Source organism: Lethenteron reissneri, chromosome 16 (genome assembly GCF_015708825.2).
Source record: "Lethenteron reissneri isolate LAM-NWPU_2019-01 chromosome 16, ASM1570882v1, whole genome shotgun sequence".
In the NCBI taxonomy this organism is placed as follows: domain Eukaryota; kingdom Metazoa; phylum Chordata; class Hyperoartia; order Petromyzontiformes; family Petromyzontidae; genus Lethenteron; species Lethenteron reissneri.
The window spans coordinates 4,812,434-4,834,052 of NC_083794.1; the positions used below are offsets into that span (position 1 = coordinate 4,812,434).

Here is a 21,619-nt window from a genome sequence, read left to right on the forward strand (position 1 = left end):
CGCCAAGACCATCCACGTTCCAGTGGTCGCAAAATCTGATACGACATCAGGAGCCTTCATGCCAGAGCCGGCCCAGCCACTAAGCGACCCTTGCAATTGCAAAGGGCCCCGTGGCCAGCAGAGGGCCACATAGAGTCACTGCGAGCTCGTGGGTGAAAAAAATAATACATCAAAGGGGCCTCCAAACAAATTTTGCTTAGGGCCCCCAAAGGTCTAGGGCCGGTTCTGCTTCATGCCGAACGAAAAGTTATTAAGAAGTGTCCTGGAGCATCTGTGAGCTGGACGCGGAAGGGGACTGGCTCCACCTTTGTTGATGCATTTTTATTAAGGCCAGAAATACTGATTTGTCACGTATGCTGTAGTTTGTTTACTATCCTCATATTCAAATACAGTACATGGGTTTGAAATATAACTCAAAAAAGAAACATGGTCTAATATAGCTTTAGAATGTTTCATTTCCTTTTCTTGGAATGTATTCCTATTTAGATGTGCACTCGCTTTGTTTAAAATCTAGCTGACATATACAATTTTAATATTATTCATATTACAATTATATTTCTTTACGCAGTATCGTTTATAATCTCCATACAATAATATTTAGTTTTTAAGCTTGACAAAAAAAATCTGAAAATCCTCTTTGGATTTAGAATTTTAAATAGAGTATGTATATACACATACCCAGGGAATTTTCAATCGGTTTCAAGGATTTTTGCCACGAACATCGTCCTACTTTGAATGTACGGAAAAGCCTTGCCGAGTAACAACCCACAGCACACAAAGGAGAACACGTAAAAGCTGCGCAGAGGAAAAGTAAATTTGTTTTTATTCAAAGTGGATTTTAAAGCTTTTAAAAATCCTGGTGCATTGGCTAAGATGCGAGTCCACAGTTCAAGTGCCGAGGTCTCTCTGCATGCCTAACGAGCATGGGATGATTATGCTCATATCCCGGACCAGTTGTAAAAACAAAAAAAACTCCACGATCCCATGGCAGGGACCAGTCGTTCCGGAGGACAACCACTGATTTTTCACACAGTGGCATTCCTTACATTGACTCCCCCCCTCCACATCAGAACAACGGAACAAGTCAAGTCTTCACCTGAATTTGAACTCTCCATTTTCTGAATATGATCTGAGCACCCAGACGTATAAATAGGCAGTACAACCGCTCATCCCTACTGGAATACATGCAAGTTTGCCTCGAGTAACTTTCGGCACATGTGCAGATGGCCCAGGCTGATGTTCTATAAGAAGGCAATTTATTCTAAAACTTTAAACATGTCAAAAAGCTATATTGGTGGTGAGCCCACAACAATAAGTGCTGGCAGATGCACGCTATAGCCCAGTATATTGTTATAATTCTAAATAAACTACAGCCAGATAATTTTCAGTACTTGCTGTCCTGGTGGACTCGGACGGCAAGCAAGCATGACAAATAAAGTAAAAAAAGTAATCCAAGACAGGCCATTATGTGAGTATGTACTTTGAATGTGCTGGAAAAATTTAGCTGACCTCTTAATTTTGCACAGAGCAGATAATGAATGTGTGTGGATATAATCAATAAAATAGGTGTTAACCAAATCCTTTTGAGTGTGAGGCTGCTGACCTGCCTCCGACGTGCTATACTATTTTGACAGGTTTGTTAATTATACATCATTAAACAAACAAGGTTATGGCTTTCCACAGTATAATTTGAATCCCCTGCTTCGTTAACTTATCAAACAATTACATTTACAGTTAATTGGCTCATTCGCACTGTGCCAGAGAGTCAGCGTGCCACTGAAAGCAATATTAAATCCAGTCGGTGGGGTTAATTCACTTAGCCAATTATTCTTCCAAGATTCATAAAATCATTACCACTTTGTGTGAAGAGTGTTTCTTCTATTTGAAAACTCACGCCTGGACGTAAGAATGTGAAATGTTCACGAGCTTGTTGTGGGCACTTTTGAGTGTTTGAATTGGAAAAAGCATTTGATATCCAACAACCCGTCGCAGTCAACATCTGATCCCTGGCGTCTACTGTTACTACAACCACCAAACATGCACATATACCATAGTTTCCGAAATACAAGATGCGTTTTTTTTTTACCTGTGTTTTAATGCAAAAGTTGGGGGTAGGTCTTGTAATCCCATAGGTAGGTACGTGTGTGTGTGAGGGCAGATTTATATAAATTAATCAACAGTGGCCACAAGTTTGTGGTGCAGCTTAATTCCTGGAGCATCTCATAATCCAGAGATTATGGTAAGACATGTGCATATTATAGCCAGTCAATAGTGGACAGTCCATGGACAGAATAGCCCCTAACCATAGAAATCTGGAATTTCCAGGCACTGATGGAGATGAGCACTGCTCGACTGAGCATGTACACCCTTTGGCATTGAAAATAAAGCACAGCAATGGCTGTTGCACATTCTTTCAGCTGTCCTACTCCGTCCAATGGACTATCCAACATGAGGCAAAATAGTCGAGACTGGAGGCAGCCAAGCCGGAGCATTGTTCCTAAGCTCGCGTTGTCCCAAGAGAAGCTGGAGCTTGCACGTGGCTACGGGAAATAGAAGCAACTGCACGCGTGCGTGTGTTTGTTTGTTTGGGATCTATTCACAGTGGGTCACATTCATGGTGACACCAAGGGATTTGGCGAAGAGGACTTTGGGTGCATGGAGGTGTGTGTGCGCGTCTGCCTTTTTGACACGCTTTTATTTAACTCACTCTGTCTGTTGTTGTTGAAAATCTTGTAACTCAATTTTAACACACTTCCCAATGTGGTATCGACTGCAAACTTCGTATACTTATGTCATACTGATGACAATACTATATTCTATCATAAAAAAATTAAACAATCTTTTTACACGCTTTCTATTAACTCACTCTGTCTGTTATTGTCGTATCCTCAAATCTTGTAACTCAATTTAAACCCACTTCGCAATGTGCTATCGACTGCAAACTTGGTATACTTATGTCATACTGATGACAATACTATATTCTATCATTAAAAATTAAGAATAAAATTTTAAACCATATTTTTTATATGTTATGTTTCGGCTTGGGTCTAATTGTCCATGCTCAACTGACGTTGGCTGTAAATCACCACAGTTCCTTACGTTATGGCAAGCTTCCTGGGCCACTTCCTGGAGTCGTGGAGTTTTGCCATTACGAGTACGGTACATTTCATTAAATCGTGTTTAAAAAAAAGTATTTTTAAATATTACTTATTTTTGCTTTTTTTTAACCTAATCCAAGAGATGATTTGTGCATTTGGAACATTCACGCAGCACTGCAATGTGTCCATTTTATAAAACGGCTCGTGGAAAGAGATATCACTGAACTAATTCTGAAAGTACTTCAAGTGACCTCCTATCCACTCTGAGGAGCACACTTTATTACATTCCTCGCTAAATATAAAAGTTTGTTTCAAGAACAGTCAAAACTAACTTTTCCAGTCTGAAAGCTGCAATAAGCCACGTGAAGCACAGAACGAAATATAATATGATGGGCTCTTTTTGTTGTTCATGCACAGTTATTGGTGACTGCCCGAAGATCATCCACTCGCTCTGCTTGAGAACCCAGTTTAATCATGGATGACTGAAACCCAGGACTCAAACCCAGGATTCCAGCAGTGCTGGCTCAGTGCTCTGTTTCCTGAGCCACCTGGCTACCCCCTTGGCTCCACTGACTCTGAATACCATCATCTCTGCGAATGCTCCTGAACAATGAGGTAAACATGATTGTAGCCAATTACAATTCTGCTGCCTCCAGAATTCTTGCGCTAATGCATGATCGTCAAAATAAAAAAAAGTCCAAGCATCCCCCTGCTCAGATGAGAAAAGGGTGGCCACATTTCGCTGTTTCCACCCATGATTCAGTTTTGGTAATTCCACATTCCTATGACAGAGTACAATCATTCCATAAGACAAACTATTTACTGCCCACAATGTGGTACTGAATCTAGAAACCGAAAAGAGATGGTGGCAGAGTCAAGCTTTTAATTGTGAGTCAAATTCCCCGCTGCAGTGCGACCCAGCAATAGAATAATTTTAACAACACATTTCATCATAATATTCACACGTGCGCCGTCCAAGCCAACTCATGTGGGTGACGAGCCTTGTGTCACCTGCAACACACTGTATTCAGAGGAACAAACATTTAACTTCTTAAAAGTGTGTAAAAAAATGTGAACATTTAGAAGACTTGGCCAGTGGTAGACATTGTACTGTGTCACATGCATTCCATAACGGTGATTTTTTTTCAGCTTGTGACATCAGAACGTTATTTAAACAATAACTTGTCCTCAGGGCTAGAAAAAAAACCTTTCTTTCAATGGCATAATAACATCTAAACTCTAATATAGTTAGGCACTGAGACCTGAAAATACCTTGGATATTAAATTCTAAATAGATTTTTCCAATAACCTAGAGCCCACATACCTGTGCGTGCCAATGTGTTTTTATATATAAATGTTAAACAATATTACCAAATGACATGCTTTGCAGAAAATTATTCTGGGTGTCAAAGCTTATTAAAAAAAATATCTACGTATATAAAATGTCAGAAATAAACTTGGCTGCCAAATTGTGGAACTAAAATGTAATAAGTTTAACGCTCTCAATGTAAAGCTGTCAAAACGCCTCCAGGTTCCAATGAGCCGGTTGTGAAAAAACCCTACATTCCTGCGGCGCAGATCGATCTAGGTAAATTCTCCACTTGGGAATACCCTGGTGATCCGCCCGCGAATACCAGTGGGCAAGTGTCACACGTTCACAGATAACCTCACTCCACGTTGGAAGCATTCAAAGCTCCCTCTACTCTCAGGAGTCGGCACTTTGTGGAGGCCCGCGTATGAGAAACCCACGGAGGTGTTCCCCCTATGCACCTCCACGTTCGCAATCGAACAACGATTTGTCAGTTGCGTAAAATTTGTGTGCTTTACAAAATGTTACAATTATTTATGTTATTATGATAAATAGGTCCCACGATGTTCGTCCCCCACTGCACCGCGATTTAAGTTCTACCGTACTTCAATGGGATACTGCCTGCGAATGCTCAGGTGGTTGTAGGCGCAGGCTACAAGGCAGCCAGGAGTTGGGCGTACCGGCAAGCAGACTCTGGAATTAATCTGTGAGAAGCGTTGAGCGGCACACCTTTGAATGTGCGGGTTTTCTCTGGGCTCTCCACTTCATGAATGGCATGGGCCAAACGTCCCGCTGCAGGTACTTCATAAGAAGAAAACACTTTTTAGGCCCGAGGTTTACCCAGGCTTTCCTGGGTAAATAAAGGGCGTTATTAAATATATTAATTTTTCCTCTCCACTGGACAAACACTGTTAACTTCCCATGAAGTGGTGCATATTTTGTCGCCCATGAAGTGACGTTAGACTGTGCTGACCTGCGATCGTGATCATGAACGAACTACCGTACCTTCTGATTGTGAGAAGAACATCTATTTATGGGTTTTCTTTTCCAATTTATGGTTTTCTTTTCAAAATATCGCAGTGAAAAGTGCCAAAGGAAATGTTTAAATATCCCAAGCTGGTGTCCACAGAGGCTTGTTACCTTGGCGCATGCCAGTGGCCTAACTTACACATTCATTTTTGAAAGTTTGGCTGTAAATGTCACGAAAGGAAATCTTTCATTAATTTGCTCAGTAGTTTGCGGTTGAAAGTGAAATTGAGATTGCATATCAAATTTAACGGAACAAAGGCGTTTTAGTTGAACGAATGTGAATACATCTTCGAATACACACACACCTATACTCTAACATGTAACAGTATAAAGAGGAAACTAGGAATAATATTACTGTTAATTGAGATTCATTTAGTTATAACCACACTCATATGGAGAAAACTGTAATGTACAACAAGCAAGTGTCATTCTGCTGGGTTGCGGCATAAATAGATGTTCTTCTCACAATCAAAAGGTAGTTCGTTCATGATCACGATCGCAGGTCAGCTCAGTCTAACGTCACTTCAGGGGCGACACAATTTGCACTACTTCATGGGAAGTTAACAGTGTTTGTCCAGCCAAACTTTCAGAAATGAATGTGTAAGCTAGGCCACTGGCATGCGTCAAGTTAACAAGCCTCTGTGGACACCAGCTTGGGATATTTAAACATTTCCTTTGGCAATTTTCATTGCGAGATTTTGAAAAGAAAACCAGAACAGCACAAGGAATGCCGGTTCAGTGGAGTTTACTGTTTAATCAAACATTACAAGTTTGCTCGGTCATGTGAAATATCAGCAATCGCACGTCGTCTCAAAACCGCTCACTGACACCCACACCTCCCTTGCGAAAGGTATATTGCTTCTCCTGGATACATAAGTGACAAACGGCGCATCAACAGTGATCGTTCTCTGGAATAACTGGCGCCTGCCATGAGAGTCGGGAATTTTGCACCACTTGCTTTAGCACTGCACCTCTTGCTCAGTTGCACCACACCATGTTTTAAGTAACTTTTCAAAGTCACCAAACAGACACAACATCACAATCAAGAGACGTTTGTAGCCATAGCTGTTGATACCACCGTGCCTAACGGACACTTTTTTCTCTTTGCCAGATCTTGCAATTACTGCACAGTCGACACCATGCCACAGGCCTTCTCTTACATTATCCATTAAGCAGTGCTGACGTCACCACGGCGCTTGTGCCTGACTCAGTAAACGCTTGAGACAACGTGAGGTGTCAAATGCTCTGGTAGGAGCTCATTAAACAGGCACAGGTGTTACGGGTTAACTGACTTAAACAACTGAAACATAATGAAGGTTTTTTTGGGTTAAACCGCGTAAATGTGCCGTTAAACCCGCCACCATCCCACACAGCCAAATAGTGAGGTTTGTCACGTAAACAAAAATGTGCCAATTAGTTACTACTTCAGCACACCGGTGTGTTGGAGAGTAAACCCACAGCGTTAACGTCAAATGCCCAATGTAACTGAAACCTCTGTACCAACTTGCTGGTACAGAGAAGAGCACAACGAGAGGCAATGTCTGTTGCCGAGAAGACCCTAAGCTTCACGTGGAAGGACAGGCCAAGCAGCTTCCATGCAGCACAATGCAGCCAACGAAAAGATAATGTCATTTCACTGATCTGGAGTGAGACCTCCACTGCCAAACTGAAGCTAGGCTTGAGCACACTGACCATTACTCATGAACAGTGAACAGGAGATCAAGTGGAGTGTTTGATGAGACAAAGTGCCTAGGCAGGTGTTTGTTTTTTGTGGGGCTAACAGTAATTACGGTCCCACCTCTTTGGGGATAGCTCAAGGTTCTCAGCAGTCTCAAACTCCTTCTGAGAGATAGCAGCAATTGCTAAAACATCAGCAAAACATAACATGGTTGACCAGTAGGGAGCCATTAATAGACCTCAAAAGTGCATTGATTACCCTCCAATTGTATCTGCTAAAGACGTAAATTCCACTGGCAACTACATCGTTGAAACATGAAATAGTGTTGGGGCCAAAGGACATCCCTGTGAAACCCCACGGTGAACAGCCAATGACTGACTCCCAGCAGCACAGCTTTACCCAGGCCTGCGACTCTCACGAAGGCCCTCAATGATTGTGAGTAGATGCTCAGTCATGCTAAAAGTATGAACAGCAACCAAAATAGCTGACCTCAAGGTGTCATCATAGGACATGGCCAAGTTAACAAATCAGAGCTGTAGGTCATGTTGAAATTCCCGACACTTTTGTGAAAGCAGACGGCTTGGGATTTGATCTCACGACTTTTCCCTACCTGAAAACATGTTTGGGTTCCACACACGTCTCTTGTGGCATATCAATGCTGGACAATCCTTGCCAGCATCTGAGGAGGGTGATACCACAGATATTATAATTGGTGCCATCCAACTTCATATAAAGGGGGAGCCACCAGGACATCCTTCTAATCCTGCAGAATTCATCCAGTGATAAAAATTGCTTAGAAATGTCATTTTAGGGAGCCTGCACACAATCGTCACCCTCCCTCACCAATTTACTTGAGAGGTCATCTCTGCCCAACGGTTTACCTGGGTTCAGTTTCTGGATCGCTCTTTGCACATCTGCAGTGTATGACACATAAGTCAGTCACTCATAGGAGGGTTGGATACTTCCTCCAATCGTTGCGGCTTTGCAGTCCCCCCACACCGCAAGACCTCACGGAAATGCTCAGAAAATGTGCATACTTTATCCTGGAAGTCAGAGATCGGATTGTCATTCTTCCCCTTAAAGATGGTAATCGAGGTGGTGATACAAGGGTTTTAATAGCATTTAATAGTGATTTGCGCACCTCTGGTTATCACGGTTCGCTACGTACGGTGCAAAACGTACACATACAGTCACGGCCAGATTAACCCACAGGCCTTAGGTCCTCCTATATGTAGACCCTCCATTCAATATTGAAGCAACAGCTAAGGGACGGTTGTGCAGCCATCGGAATTCTGTTTGTCTTTGAATTACGATGACATCATTCATGACTTTGCCACAGCCAAAGCTAGGGGGAAAACATTGTTTTTTTTAAGAGATTGGTGTAGTGAGTGATATATGTTCAATGACTTTACCTTGAGTCGAATAGATATGTTAATTTTACATATATTTGATTACTTCATAATTTAAGTCACCTCCTGTTAGCCTTAGGCCCCTCATAACCTTAATCTGGTCCTGGTCGGAGAGGCAGTTTTCCATTCCTCAGTACGATGCGAAAGAAGTAAAAAATACATATATACAACCCACGACCAGCACTCATCCTTGCAGTGCCAAACAACTATCCGAACCTCCGAGCAAAGGCCGAAAGTTAGCCTCTCAATCCCGGTTGTGGAATTTTGCATTTGGCGATAATGGGCCCTCTGCTTCTTCTCGGCAAGAGAAACACCTCTTCTATCAGCCAGGGTTTCCAGGTAACAACGAGACGTACCTTTAGATTGAGGCATTTATATATTGTGGTAGGGTATATATGCACAGACGTGCACTTGAATTTATATGTAATTGTTTAATATTAAATTATGGGAAGTGGATAAAAAATCTACGTGTTGCCTAATATGCATTCTTCAGGATTTTTTTTATTGGCAAACTGGGAGAATTATAACCCAAACACCTCTATTATGAACTTTTTCCATCTCCGTATGAAACACATGTCCTGTTTTTATTTTCTATATGCTTGCTCTATATGATGCTATAATTGTCAAAGCATCAGTACATAATTCTTATTGACATTCCGAATTTAGGCTCACAGACCGTTGGTCCAAGTGTTGTTCGCGAGCGCCTATCAAGACCATTACAACACACAAGAGGCCGGTGTGGCTAAAGTAATGTATTGTCACCTTTGTCTCCCCAAGTGCTGATGGTGCACCACGACAATGTGCTAAATATAGACAAAATGAACCTACAACCAGGCCATTCCAGGTTCAGAAAGCAACTTCCATTCGTGTTTTACAATGGCCCAAATTCAATCCTGTACTTTCCGGAACTTAACACGTAGGCTTTCATGACCAATATTATTAATGGTGCTTGTTTGAGTTAGGATGCATAAATGTAAGTGTCGTACACCCACCTCCACTTGACAGCCAATTAGTAAGGTTTGCCTTCTCATCAACTCATCTAATCTCATCATGCTGTTCTGTTGTACAAATAGCTAATTGGCTGTCCAGCGCCTCGGTTAAGGCGCTATATAAATAAAACTAAGTTAAGTTTAATATTTACGCGACCTCACCAAAAAATATTTTATCAGGAATTTTCCAGAACGTTGCTAGGCTGACTTCAAGTAAGGATTATCCGCATATGGCATAACAACGAGAGGACAAGAATGACTGTAAACTACCATTCTTGGATATTCTGTTTGAGAGGAGGCCTGACGGATCCTTGGGACATTCTGTCTACAGGAAAGCCACCCACACAGATTCCTACTTGAAACCGGATTCCCACCACCACCCATCTCAAAAGAATTCTCTCATCAAAACGCTATACCAGAGCCCATGGCATTTCTGACCAACACCACTTGGCCGGTGAATTAAGACATGTACATCGGGCCCTCAGGATGAACGGATACTCTGACCGCACTATCCGCCAAGCTGTTTCTCCCACCACACAGAAACAGCCACATGAAACTCCGACCAAAACTATCACGTTACCATACATAGCAGGCGTGACCAAAAAGATCTCCAAAATTCTAAACAAACATAAGATCCAAGTCCGATTCAGTACAGTGCATAAAATCCGTGATCTGATTCCATCTGTGAAGGATGTCGTTTCTGACTTACAGTATCCTGGAGTCTACAAATTGAGTTGCATTTGTGGTGATTGCTATATTGGAGAAACGAAACGTCATGTTTCTGATCGTGTCCGCGAGCACAAGTCAGATCTGAAACACGGCAGAACTGATTCTTCGGCCGTGGCCGATCATTGCTACAACTCGGTGGGCTCTCATGAAATTGTATTTTCCGAGACCAAGGTTATCTGCAAACCTCCTGGCTACCATCAAAGGTTTGTACACGAAGCCAAACAAATATACAAACACAGACATAATTTCAACCGTGATGATGGTTACAAACTGAGTAATCATTGGAAAGATGTGATTAACCATGCAAAAAAGATTTAACTACACTTATTTGGCCAATCTTATTTGACAGACAACTATTACAGGTTTACCATGTTCAGTTGTTTTCTCCTTGTCACAGGTTGAGTCACAAACCGTACCTCTCCATAACAAAGGCTCACCCTCTTAAGTACAATGTGCTGTACTTGGCCCTTCCCCCCTCTCCAACCATTATATAAACGGAGTGGTAGCTCCTGCAATCTCTCATTTACTTGATACAGCTGTCGTGGCTGTGGCGGTTCCACCTGAAGCCGGAAGCTTGTGTTGCCTCCGAAACGTCGTGATTTTTATATTTTTTATTTTACTTTTATTAATTTTAATGTTTTACCTACGGGACTTTACCGAAAAAACCTAAGAATATGAATCCTTGCAGTCACGAAAGCTTCAAATCTAGTATTATTATATCCTATATTCCTACAATCCTGTAAACAGGTTCATAACAGTTACATGGACAAAACAAAGAGAGATTGAAATGGCATGCCAGCATAAATACCGGACCATTGTTTTGAACCTGTCCAGCTAAAGTTGAACACTAAGCACATCACATATATGTAGAATCAGTCCACAAACACGTGGGCGTTGTCAACCGAACGTTCGTTCCATGTACATATACCCATGCAGGCATACAGCCTGTAACATACTAAGAACTTGGTAGAAGTTCAGGAAAAAGAAGAGAGAAATGCCTAATTACGAGTCACTTCTAAAACGCTACTGTGGGTACTTTTATGAACGTGCACAACGTGGGCAGGAGATGGCAGTGACGAATGTTGCTCCCACACGTGCTTGGGTTTTATTATGCCTCCCCAAATATCCCAGTGTTGGACAAATCCTAACAAAGATAGTTTTTAGACTCGGCGAGGCATTTCTGGATAGATATGTAGCGAACATTGTTATTATTGATTTGAAGCTTTCGTCACTGCAGGAATTTATACTCTTTGGTTCTTTCGGTTAAGTCATGTAGGTAGAAAAATAATCAAATAAAGCAAAAAATCATATATCACGACGTTTTGATCGCAACACAAGCGGTCGTCCTCAGGCGGAAAAAAACATAATCCAGCAGTGGAACTGCTGAACCAGCAAAGAGCTGTTACAACAAGAGGTTATTTACGTGGCGATGGGCAAGCAAGCGGGGTCTGACATGGAAAGGAATTCCATCCCTGGACGCAAGTACGTCAGTTGTGTTAATGGGGGAGATTCGGGAGAGAGATTAGGGAGAGAGATTAGCATGAAATGAGCTTACGTCGCCGCATAAGAGTATCGCCCCAGCATATGCGCACAACAGCAGTGTTAATGGGAGATTAGCACTATGTTGATGGGAGAGATTAGGCAGGGAGATTAGGGGGATTAGCGAGTTAATGTCATATCTATGTGTAACACAAGCTGCGGCGCTGCCAACTGTACCGTAACGGTGGTTGCGCTGGTGAGACATGAAGCCCATCACACAGCCAGAACCATCGATACATCGAGGCTAAGGGAGCAGAGGTGGCCATGTTAGTAAGACCCCAGCCCGTTAATGCAGAGGCACCCAACAGGGCAATGCAACTCAGAGAATCGGAGATAACAGCCAAACGGCAGAACCAATACCTCTGCAGTGGCTGATCATTGTTACAATGCAGTGGGCTCGCACGATATTGTTTTTTCCGAGACCAAGGTACTCTGCAAACCTTCGGGCTACCATCAAAGATTTGTCAATGAAGCCATCTTCTATATATATAAAATCGTGCATGTCTGTCTGTGTGTGTGTGGGTGTGTGGATTTCGGACCATACGCACTTTCATTGGACGGCGGTTGCCCCTGGCAACGGCTAGCGACGCCTTCGCCGCTTTCATTGGACCTGGCAACGGCTAGCGACGCCTTCGCCAAGGGCTGCAGTTTCATTGGACGGCAGTTGCCCCTGCCAACGGCTAGCCACGCCTTCGCCACTTTCATAGGCTCCGTAAATAATTAAATAATAGCCATTACACAGTATTGTTGGAGCGCTGAGGGGGGGGGGGGGGAAGGCACGCCACCCGTACCCTGCCTTTGCCAGCTGGACAATTTTGGCGAGGCCGCAGGCTCTGCACGCTACTAGGCCTCGACACCCACCACGCCACTCTGAGGTAAATTCATCAAAGTTTTTCCTACTATTCACTCCACCCCCACCACAATGTGTGCAATTTATATTACTTTTAAACCCAACGCGCCAACAATCGATTACTTAAATGTTCACTGTACAAATAGTCATTAAGCTGGGTCAGCGTACTGCCAGTCTATCATGTAGACTGTAGCCTGCTTATTAAACTCGGTGAGCGTACTGCCACTCTATCATGTAGACTCTAGCCTGCTTATGAAGCTGAGTGCGTGTACTGCCAGTCTATAATGTGGACTGTAGCCTGGTTATTATAATCGATTCTTTATATGTTCTTTGTACAAATAGTCATTAAGCTGGTTGAGCGACCCCAGTTCCATTCCAACTCACGCCCACCACCGCTGACGATTATTTGAAACGGACCTGGGCCTCCCCTAGGTCGACTCAGCCTCAAACGCGTAACTGCTGTCGTGTGTGAACATCGTCACTGGGGAGACAAAGGCGGCCGGCCATCGTGGATCCAAGTCCCTGGCCAAGCCGGCTCATGTGTATGTGTGTATGTGTTTATGTGTATGTCTGTGTGTCTCTATGTATGTGTGTATGTATGTGTGTGTATGTGTTTGTGTGTATGTGTGTGTGTATGTATGTCGGTATTTTTGTATGTCTTTATGTGTATGTCTGCGTGTCTGTATGTATGTGTGTATGTACGTGTGTGCATGTGTTTGTGTGCATGTATGTGTGTGTATGTATGTGTGTGTATGTGTTTCTGTGTATGTATGCGTGTGTACGTATGTGTGTTATGTGTGTGTCTGTGTGTCTGCATGTATGTGTGTGTGTATTGTGTATGTGTTTGTGTGTATGTATGTGTGTGTTTGTGTGTATGTGTTTGTCTCTGTGTATGTATGTGTGTATGTATGTGTGTGTATGTGTTTGTGTGTATGTCTGTGTGTGTATGTATGTGTTTTTTTATGTGTTTATGTCTATGTCTGTGTGTCTGTATTTATGTGTGTATGTACGTGTGTGTATGTGTTTGTGTGTATGTATGTGTGTGTATGTATGTGTTTCTGTGTATGTATGTGTGTGTATGTATGTGTGTCTCTGTGTGTCTGCATGTATGTCTGTGTGTATTGTGTATGTGTTTGTGTGTATGTATGTGTGTGTTTGTGTGTATGTGTTTGTGTGTATGTGTGTGTATGTATGTGTGTGTATGTGTTTGTATGTGTTTGTGTGTTTACGCTCGCATTACACAAATGTCTTGCAGGTCTAAGGCGTTCCTCGCGCAGCATTGCCGCTTTATTATTGCAGTCGTTTACTGCCGTGCGCACCCTGAAAGTCGTGTGTGTCTGCAGCAAGCGCGTGTATGTGTACCTATGGACGCGCGCGCGTGTGTTGTGTAGGGGGAACGGTAGTGTAGTGCTTAGCGTGCTGTCTGTGTCTGTGTGTGTGTGTCTGTGTGTGTGTCTGTGTGTGTGTTTGTGTGTGGTGTGTGGGGAGCGGTAGTGTAGTGCTTAGCGTGTTATCTGTGTGTCTGTGTGTGTGTGTGTCTGTCTGTGTCTGTCTGTGTGTGTCTGCGTGTGTCTGTGTGTGTGTCTGTGTGTGTGTCTGTGCGTGTGTGGTGTGTGAGGAGCGGTGGGTGTAGTGCTTAACGCTACGCTGCGCTACCAACCCGGCGAACCGAGTTCGATTCCCGCTCACGGCCACCACCGGTGACGATTATTTGAACCTCCCCTAGGTCGACTCAGCCTCAAACGAGTAACTGGTGTGGCGTATTAACATTGGCACTGGGGAGACAAAGGCGGCCGGGCGTGGTGGATCCAAGTCCCGGGCGAAGCCGGGTCATGTGTATGTGTGTATATGTTTGTGTATGTCTGTGTGTCTGTATGCATGTGTGTATGTATGTGTGTGTATGTGTTTGTGTGTATGTGTGTGTGTATGTATGTGGGTTTTTTTGTATGTGTTTATGTGTATGTCTGCGTGTCTGTATGTATGTGTGTATGTACGTCTGTGGATGTGTTTATGTGTATGTATGTGTGTGTATGTATGTGTGTTATGTGTCTGTCTGTGTGTCTGCATGTATGTGTGTGTGTATTGTCTATGTTTTTGTGTGTATGTATGTTTGTGTTTGTGTGTATGTGTATGTCTGTGTGTATGTATGTGTGTGTATGTGTGTGTATGTGTTTGTGTGTATGTGTGTGTATGTATGTGTGTGTATGTGTTTGTATGTGTTTGTGTGTTTACGCTCGCATTACACAAATGTGTTGCAGGTCTAAGGCATTCCTCGCGCAGCATTGCCGCTTTCTTTTTTCAGTCGTTTACTGCCGTACGCACCCTGACAGTCGTGTGTGTCTGCAGCAAGCGCGTGTATGTGTACCTATGGACGCGCGCGCGTGTGTTGTGTAGGGGGAACGGTAGTGTAGTGCTTAGCGTGCTGTCTGTGTCTGTGTGTGTGTGTCTGTGTGTGTGTGTCTGTGTGTGTGTGTCTGTGTGTGTGTCTGTGTGTGTGTCTGTGTGTGTGCGTGTGTGGTGTGTGGGGAGCGGTAGTGTAGTGGTTAGCGTGCTGTCTGTGTGTCTGTGTGTGTGTGTCTGTCTGTGTGTCTGTCTGTGTGTGTCTGCGTGTGTCTGTGTGTGTGTCTGTGTGTGTGTCTGTGCGTGTGTGGTGTGTGAGGAGCGGTGGGTGTAGTGGTTAACGCTACGCTGCGCTACAAACCCGGCGAACCGAGTTCCATTCCCGCTCACGGCCACCACCGGTGACGATTATTTGAACCTCCCCTAGGTCGACTCAGCCTCAAACGAGTAACTGGTGTGGCGTATTAACATCGCCACTGGGGAGACAAAGGCGGCCGTGCGTGAGTGGTGAGGGAGGGAGAGTGGTGAGGGAGGGAGAGTGGTGAGGGAGGGAGAGTGGTGAGGGAGGGACAGTGGTGAGGGAGGGAGAGTGGTGAGGGAGGGACTCAGCCGCAAAACGAGTAACTGGTGTGGCGTATTAACATCGCCACTGGGGAGACAAAGGCGGCCGGCCGTGGTGGATACAAGTCCCGGGCGAAGCCGGGTAGTACAGCTAGTCCCGATATATAAACAAAGAGACAATTTCAACCGAGAAGATGGGTATAAGCTGAGCAATCATTGGAAGGACGTTATTAACTAAGCAAGTCGTAATTTGCTGTGGTGCTTCCATTCTTCTCTGCCGTTTGGCTGTTATCTCCGACTCTCTGAGTTGCATTGCCCTGTTAGGTGCCTCTGGATTTTTCTACCTACGTAACTTTACCGAAAGAACCAAAGAGTATAGTTATTATTGTTTCCTTGTGTCTACTGTTTTCCTACACGACTCTCTGGCATAATTGGTTACCTACTGTAATATATTTTTCAATAAAAACACAAATATAAATTAGGATTTATGGAGAAAGAAAGAATAGAAAAGTGCTTAATGGATCAAAACAAAAAGCAAATTCCATTTCAATGTCATCTTTAAAAAACAAAATTCACGTGTATGCTATGACGCTTATTTGATGCAATTGTCAATGATACATGAACAACCAATACGTGTGTGGTTTTGGGCAGTGCAATTGTGATGTGGTGGTTAGCACACTGTACTATGAACTCAGGGGCGGTTTCTTCATTAGGGCGATTAGGCGACGCACCACCAATGTCATTCAACCACAGAGTCACGCTAGCCGTCACTGCAGCCTCTGGATATAGTCCAATCAGCGTCATGTCACGTTCTGTGGAGTACCGCCTCTTTTGGGCGATTTCACTCCGGCTGAGAATCGCCCCGAGTAGCCCCATAGACTTACATTCAAAGATGTTTTTTTTCGAACGGGGGCGCTGAAATGCATTCTCTATGGCTTCCGGGAGGGCTCGCCCTAACGTGCTTACGTCATCATACGTGCTTACGTCATCATACGTAAGCACGTTTCATCCAACAATATAATTTGTGGCCACCTAGTGGAATCTTTAAAATAAACTTGAGTGGTTTGTTTTAATAGTGAGTATAGAAACAAACAAGATGTATTGTAAGAGTCACTTTATTTTTCATTAATATTAAAGAAGTGAAGTTGCCTTTACATGCTTAAGCTGTTAATTTATTGCATGGGTGGACCTTATCCTTATCAATCATCCAGACATTTGCCCCCCCCTGAGAGATTTTGCAGGAGCCGCCACTGTATGAACTCAATAACTAGAGTTTGATTCCCGGATACAGCTAGCATCAATGAGCGAGTGATATCTGAACGGGTTCTGGATCTCCCCTTTCGCCAGCATGCAGTAAATGCATGATATTAGTGTGATTTACAGACGCCATAACCATCGTGTGTGTGGGAGACACCCACATCCAAAGCTATCATGTCGCCAGGATAATGCAGTACAGCAAGTACGTTGTTGACTCACATATTTATTCGTGTTATCCACTTCGTGTGAGTGTGATTCCTCTGGACACGCTGGTGCCAAAATGCTTTATAATGAGCTGACTTTACATCCTACGCAGGAGCCTTGTGAAAAGCAACCTGGAAACTATTCGAGACGATCATGGATACAATAAAGGACATCGTTATTAGTTTTTTTTGACCGATGTGATATTCTTTGCAACAGCTGCTATAAATAAGCAGCCAATCAAGTCTAAATAATATTGTTAGAAACCATAATCTGTGGAACAAGACTATGAAAGATTCCATAAATTCTGAACTGTTAGTCTCACCACTTTAAACATATAACTTTTCAATTATCCATCAAATTACCGTTTTTAGCTCGGTATTAAATGCACTCAGCTTTGCTTCACTCGAATTAAGACAATCTGTTGTGCATATCCTCCACTTTGGCAAAATTTACAATCCATCAAATACTCTAAAATAAATGCACAAATTATTCACAAAACGATTCAGAAGTGCATAGGAAAGTGATTTCCATAAATCTCGAGTGGAAATCCAAACAGTTTTCTTTGCCATAATTCCACATTCTTATGGCCGAGACCTTTCCCTCCATAGTATGACCACTCCATTCCAAAAAAATATGAAATTGAGCTTTATAAAATCAGGAGGGATGATGGGCTGAGTTGGCACAAAAATGTATACTTATTGTTGAGTAACTATCGCCACAAGATATTTTTATTTAGACAAGTTTATTCTACTTCCCTTGCGCATTCATCTTCATACCCAAACAAACGTTAACTGATGCGGTTGGTTTATTTACTTTCCTTTGGTACGTCGAGCTTCATTTGCTTTATTCGTGCACGTGCTGAATTCCTAAAAACTGTGCAACTCCATTATACTACATTGTGCATTAGGTTGAGGAATCTGCATGAGTGAACATAATGTCTTAGCTTAAAGTTGGCAAAGAAATTGCCATAACAACCTCAACAGGGTCTCTTTCCTCTTTGCACTAATTTGCTTCAGGAGGAATGTGGCAACTGGAATATTGCCAGCTCACGACCCTAACCAGCGAGGGAAACTCAACTGAATCGGCCAGTGGCATTGTTTACTCGTAATTTTCTTTTTTAAAGAAATAACTATTATTTTTTATTACAGGTCATTAATTTTTAATTGACGCCGGAACACTCTGACCGAGAGCTTCGAAGAATTGTTATATAAAGTGTTCTGCAATCAGATGTGATAGCAAGTTAAAATGCCTCACGTGAAGGGCAGCCCTGGTTTTCATTTAGTGACGGAGCTCGATTATCATAGGCCGGTGACACGTGTTGTAGCGAACAAAAGACCTTGAACACAAGGTGGCTGGGCGGCTCACAGTGTGGATGTCATGTGTCACAGCACTGGTGCAACGCCACTGAGATACCGTGTTCAAATGCATCGCGTTAGGTGTTGCCGGGACAGTACTCATCTCCCATTCATATCCTGGTCAAGGGCTAACTCAGCCCATCATCAACTTCCAGAGTCAATAAAATAATTGTCAACATAAGGAGTCAACACTCGTCAACAACAACGTTCATTTGTAAGGCGCTAAATGACGTAATCACATTTCTTGAAGCTCCGCATAACTGGAAGTGTTCCAATCATCCTGTAGTTTGTCTGGACCCTGCCATAGGATTGCGGAATTTCTACCACAGGCTGAGCGCAGCCTATGGATATATCGGCACTCTACCACTATATGTTTGAACAGAGTAACGCTACCTTTCAGGCCTATAGTATTCGGGATGTGTTCCAATTTTTTTGATTAACCTGAATATTTGGCCTATGCCACTTAAGAACATATGTAGATTCCATCTACAATGAATTGAGACTTGGCAAATGGGAGTTGTGTTCTAAACTGCGTGTATAAATTGAGCTACTGTAATCCAAAAACAATATTTCAAATGAGACAACAATGTGACATCACTTATATTCCGTCACCTCTATGATTTTACTCCCAAAAGTATCATCACCTGACATAATTTAAACTATATATGAGCTAACTTTGTATATATATTATTTAATTTAATGTAAATATGTTGACATTCAAATGATAGTTTTACTGGTGAAACTTATGCTAGAAATACAATTGTTATGATTAATATTGTTAAAATGTGTTTTTACAAAGATTATATTTTCGTGCATAAGCAATAAAATCTAATAAAACGTAACAAATAAAAGTCTGAAAATACTAAACTAAATCTGAAATTATGCCCAAAAAAATATAAAATCGGATTTATAAAAAAATGCAATATGATGCTCATTCCTCTTCGATGTGAGTGCAGATCTCATTAAACTTCACAAAAAAATTACAATTAATTTAATCTTGATTTGAAGCTTTCGTGACTGCGGGAATCCATACCGTTTGGTTCTTTAGGTAAAGTCACGTAGATAGAACATTAATAGATCACGATGTTTCGATCGCAACACAAGCAACCGTCATCAGGTGAAACAAACACAGCAGGATAATTGCTGACGTAGGAGAAAGAGCTGCTGGAATAAGAGTTTGTATATGCTTTTGGTGGGTCCAACCCAAGGATATGTGGACGGAAGTAGAGAATGAATTTGTACGTAAATGTCAATGTAAGAGATTAGCATGTCAATGTGAGACGGCTCCAGTAACCGGGGGTGTGCCAATGAGAAGAATAGAATGTCAATGTCAGAGAGCCGGGCAACAGAAACCCGCCCAGGCCACGCCCGCCTTCTCGAGCGTTCTAGCTCCCTCTCGATCCCTCTCGAGAGCTCTCCCCGGACACGTGATCATCCCCTTGCCCCCACCCCCCCACCTGGGGCCCTCTCTGTGGATACTCCGGATCACGTGTCTACAGGGTCAACTTGAGTTGCATGGCCCGGGGCAAACCCGGTCCCTGGGCTGACACTCTCCCGCTCTCCCTTGTGGGAGCCCGTGTTAGGCGCTATGCGCGGTGCCCGCGCTATCGCAGCGCTCACCAAGCCCCACTATGGCTGGTACTACACCCATCTACGGGGTGTACGTGATGACGATGCATCGCACGGCCGTGCTATGCTAACGCCGGCATCACACAGCAACCCACTCAGTGCTGTCCGCGACGTTGGCACATCGCACGCCACGATCCTCCCGGGCCGGCACCATACAGTGACATCCACGATGTCACTACACATGTGTAGTAAGTAGCGGAGGAGACGATGTCGAAGTTGAGACACACTGTTTATTAACTCCGGGACAGATACAATAGTTGAAGGGGTATCGGCCCCTTCACCCGTACTATGGGAAACCCACCCTAGTACTAAGCCCTCTGTCCTGTCCCCCAGTCCTCCTCTACTGGGCTACGGGAGGCTGACTGATCTGGCCCTGGCAAGCACAGATCTCGGCACCAGCTAACCAGCCTTGCCCTGACAAGGGCAGCGGTCTGGAAGCTCCTGGGCCGCGCCACTGGCTTACCCGGCTCGGCCCTTATAAGGACGGCGAGACCGGGGAGTCCCAGGGCCTAATCTCCGAGTCTTGGATCTTCACTGGTCAGCTTCGTGTCCAACTCCTCGAGCTCTTTGGGTTCCACCTTTTATAGGGATCGCCTCCAAGGGCTGGGGGCGTGGGCAATAACTGATGCGGACGTCGGTGTGACCACCCGTGTATGTGAGTGCCGACAGCCCTGTGTTTGTTGTCCGCTGTTTCTCCCGTAATAACCCCTACATCACCCCCCCCGTACAGCTCGCAGCCGTCCCGGCTGCAACAATCCCTCAACCCCCAAGAATAAAGATTAACACCGTCAATACACGTGTGCCTCGTAACAGTAACAATAACAAGAACAAGCGTAACATCAACCGATGGTTCCCTATATAACAAAAAAAAAAAAACCCCCACGCAGAACCGCAATACATATACAGAACGGTATAACAGCACATGCAATCAGCATATCGCGATCACACGCGTACATTGAAGCACAATAGCAAGCAAATCTGCAGGCGACCAACACACCATCAATCCCGTCGCAACTTTGCAACCACAACACAATTATTCTCTGTCATGCAACGACCGCATCGCACACCGCACCTCGCAGCACAATACAGCCCAAAAAAAAACATTTTTTTTTTCTCTTTTTTTTTTCAATTAAGCCCATCGCGCACGGTAACCCACGAGATGGTACAGCACAGGGTACCCGACGCTCCCACGTTAATAATTAACTATACCATCAAGATAACAACTCCACGCAGCAGCGCACACACTCCCTTTGAAACTCAGCAACCACAGCAGACTCTCCGTCCATTCCCAACACACGCACACACTTACATGGACAGCAAGCAACAAGCAGATAGCGTGGTCATCGTTATTACACACACATACAACCAAAAAAACATATATACAATGAGCCGGTTCCGCAGCAACGGAACACGCGCGGAAAGCGAATCATAACAACCGGCGCGTTTTGGCGCGAGTCCGTGCAGCGGGCCCGTCACAAGGGGCCGGCTTGGTAGAGTCGGTGGCAGGTGTCGCATCAGCAGGTGCCTGGTCGTCCGGTTTCCCGGACGTGCCAGCGCCGCCCCCCACGGGGGAGGCTGGCAGCCCAGAGGGCTTCAGTCCTGGGGCTCCTGAAGACGGGACAGTCATTAGTGGATCAGAGGCT

The 21,619-nt window shown here is 43.9% G+C and overlaps 1 protein-coding gene across 2 annotated transcripts in view; it reads right to left on the reverse strand.

The window, feature by feature from the left end:
* The window catches only part of LOC133342867 (relaxin receptor 1-like), a 310,499-nt gene that overhangs the window by 226,702 nt on the left and 62,178 nt on the right, over positions 1-21,619 (reverse strand). The window lies entirely within an intron of this gene.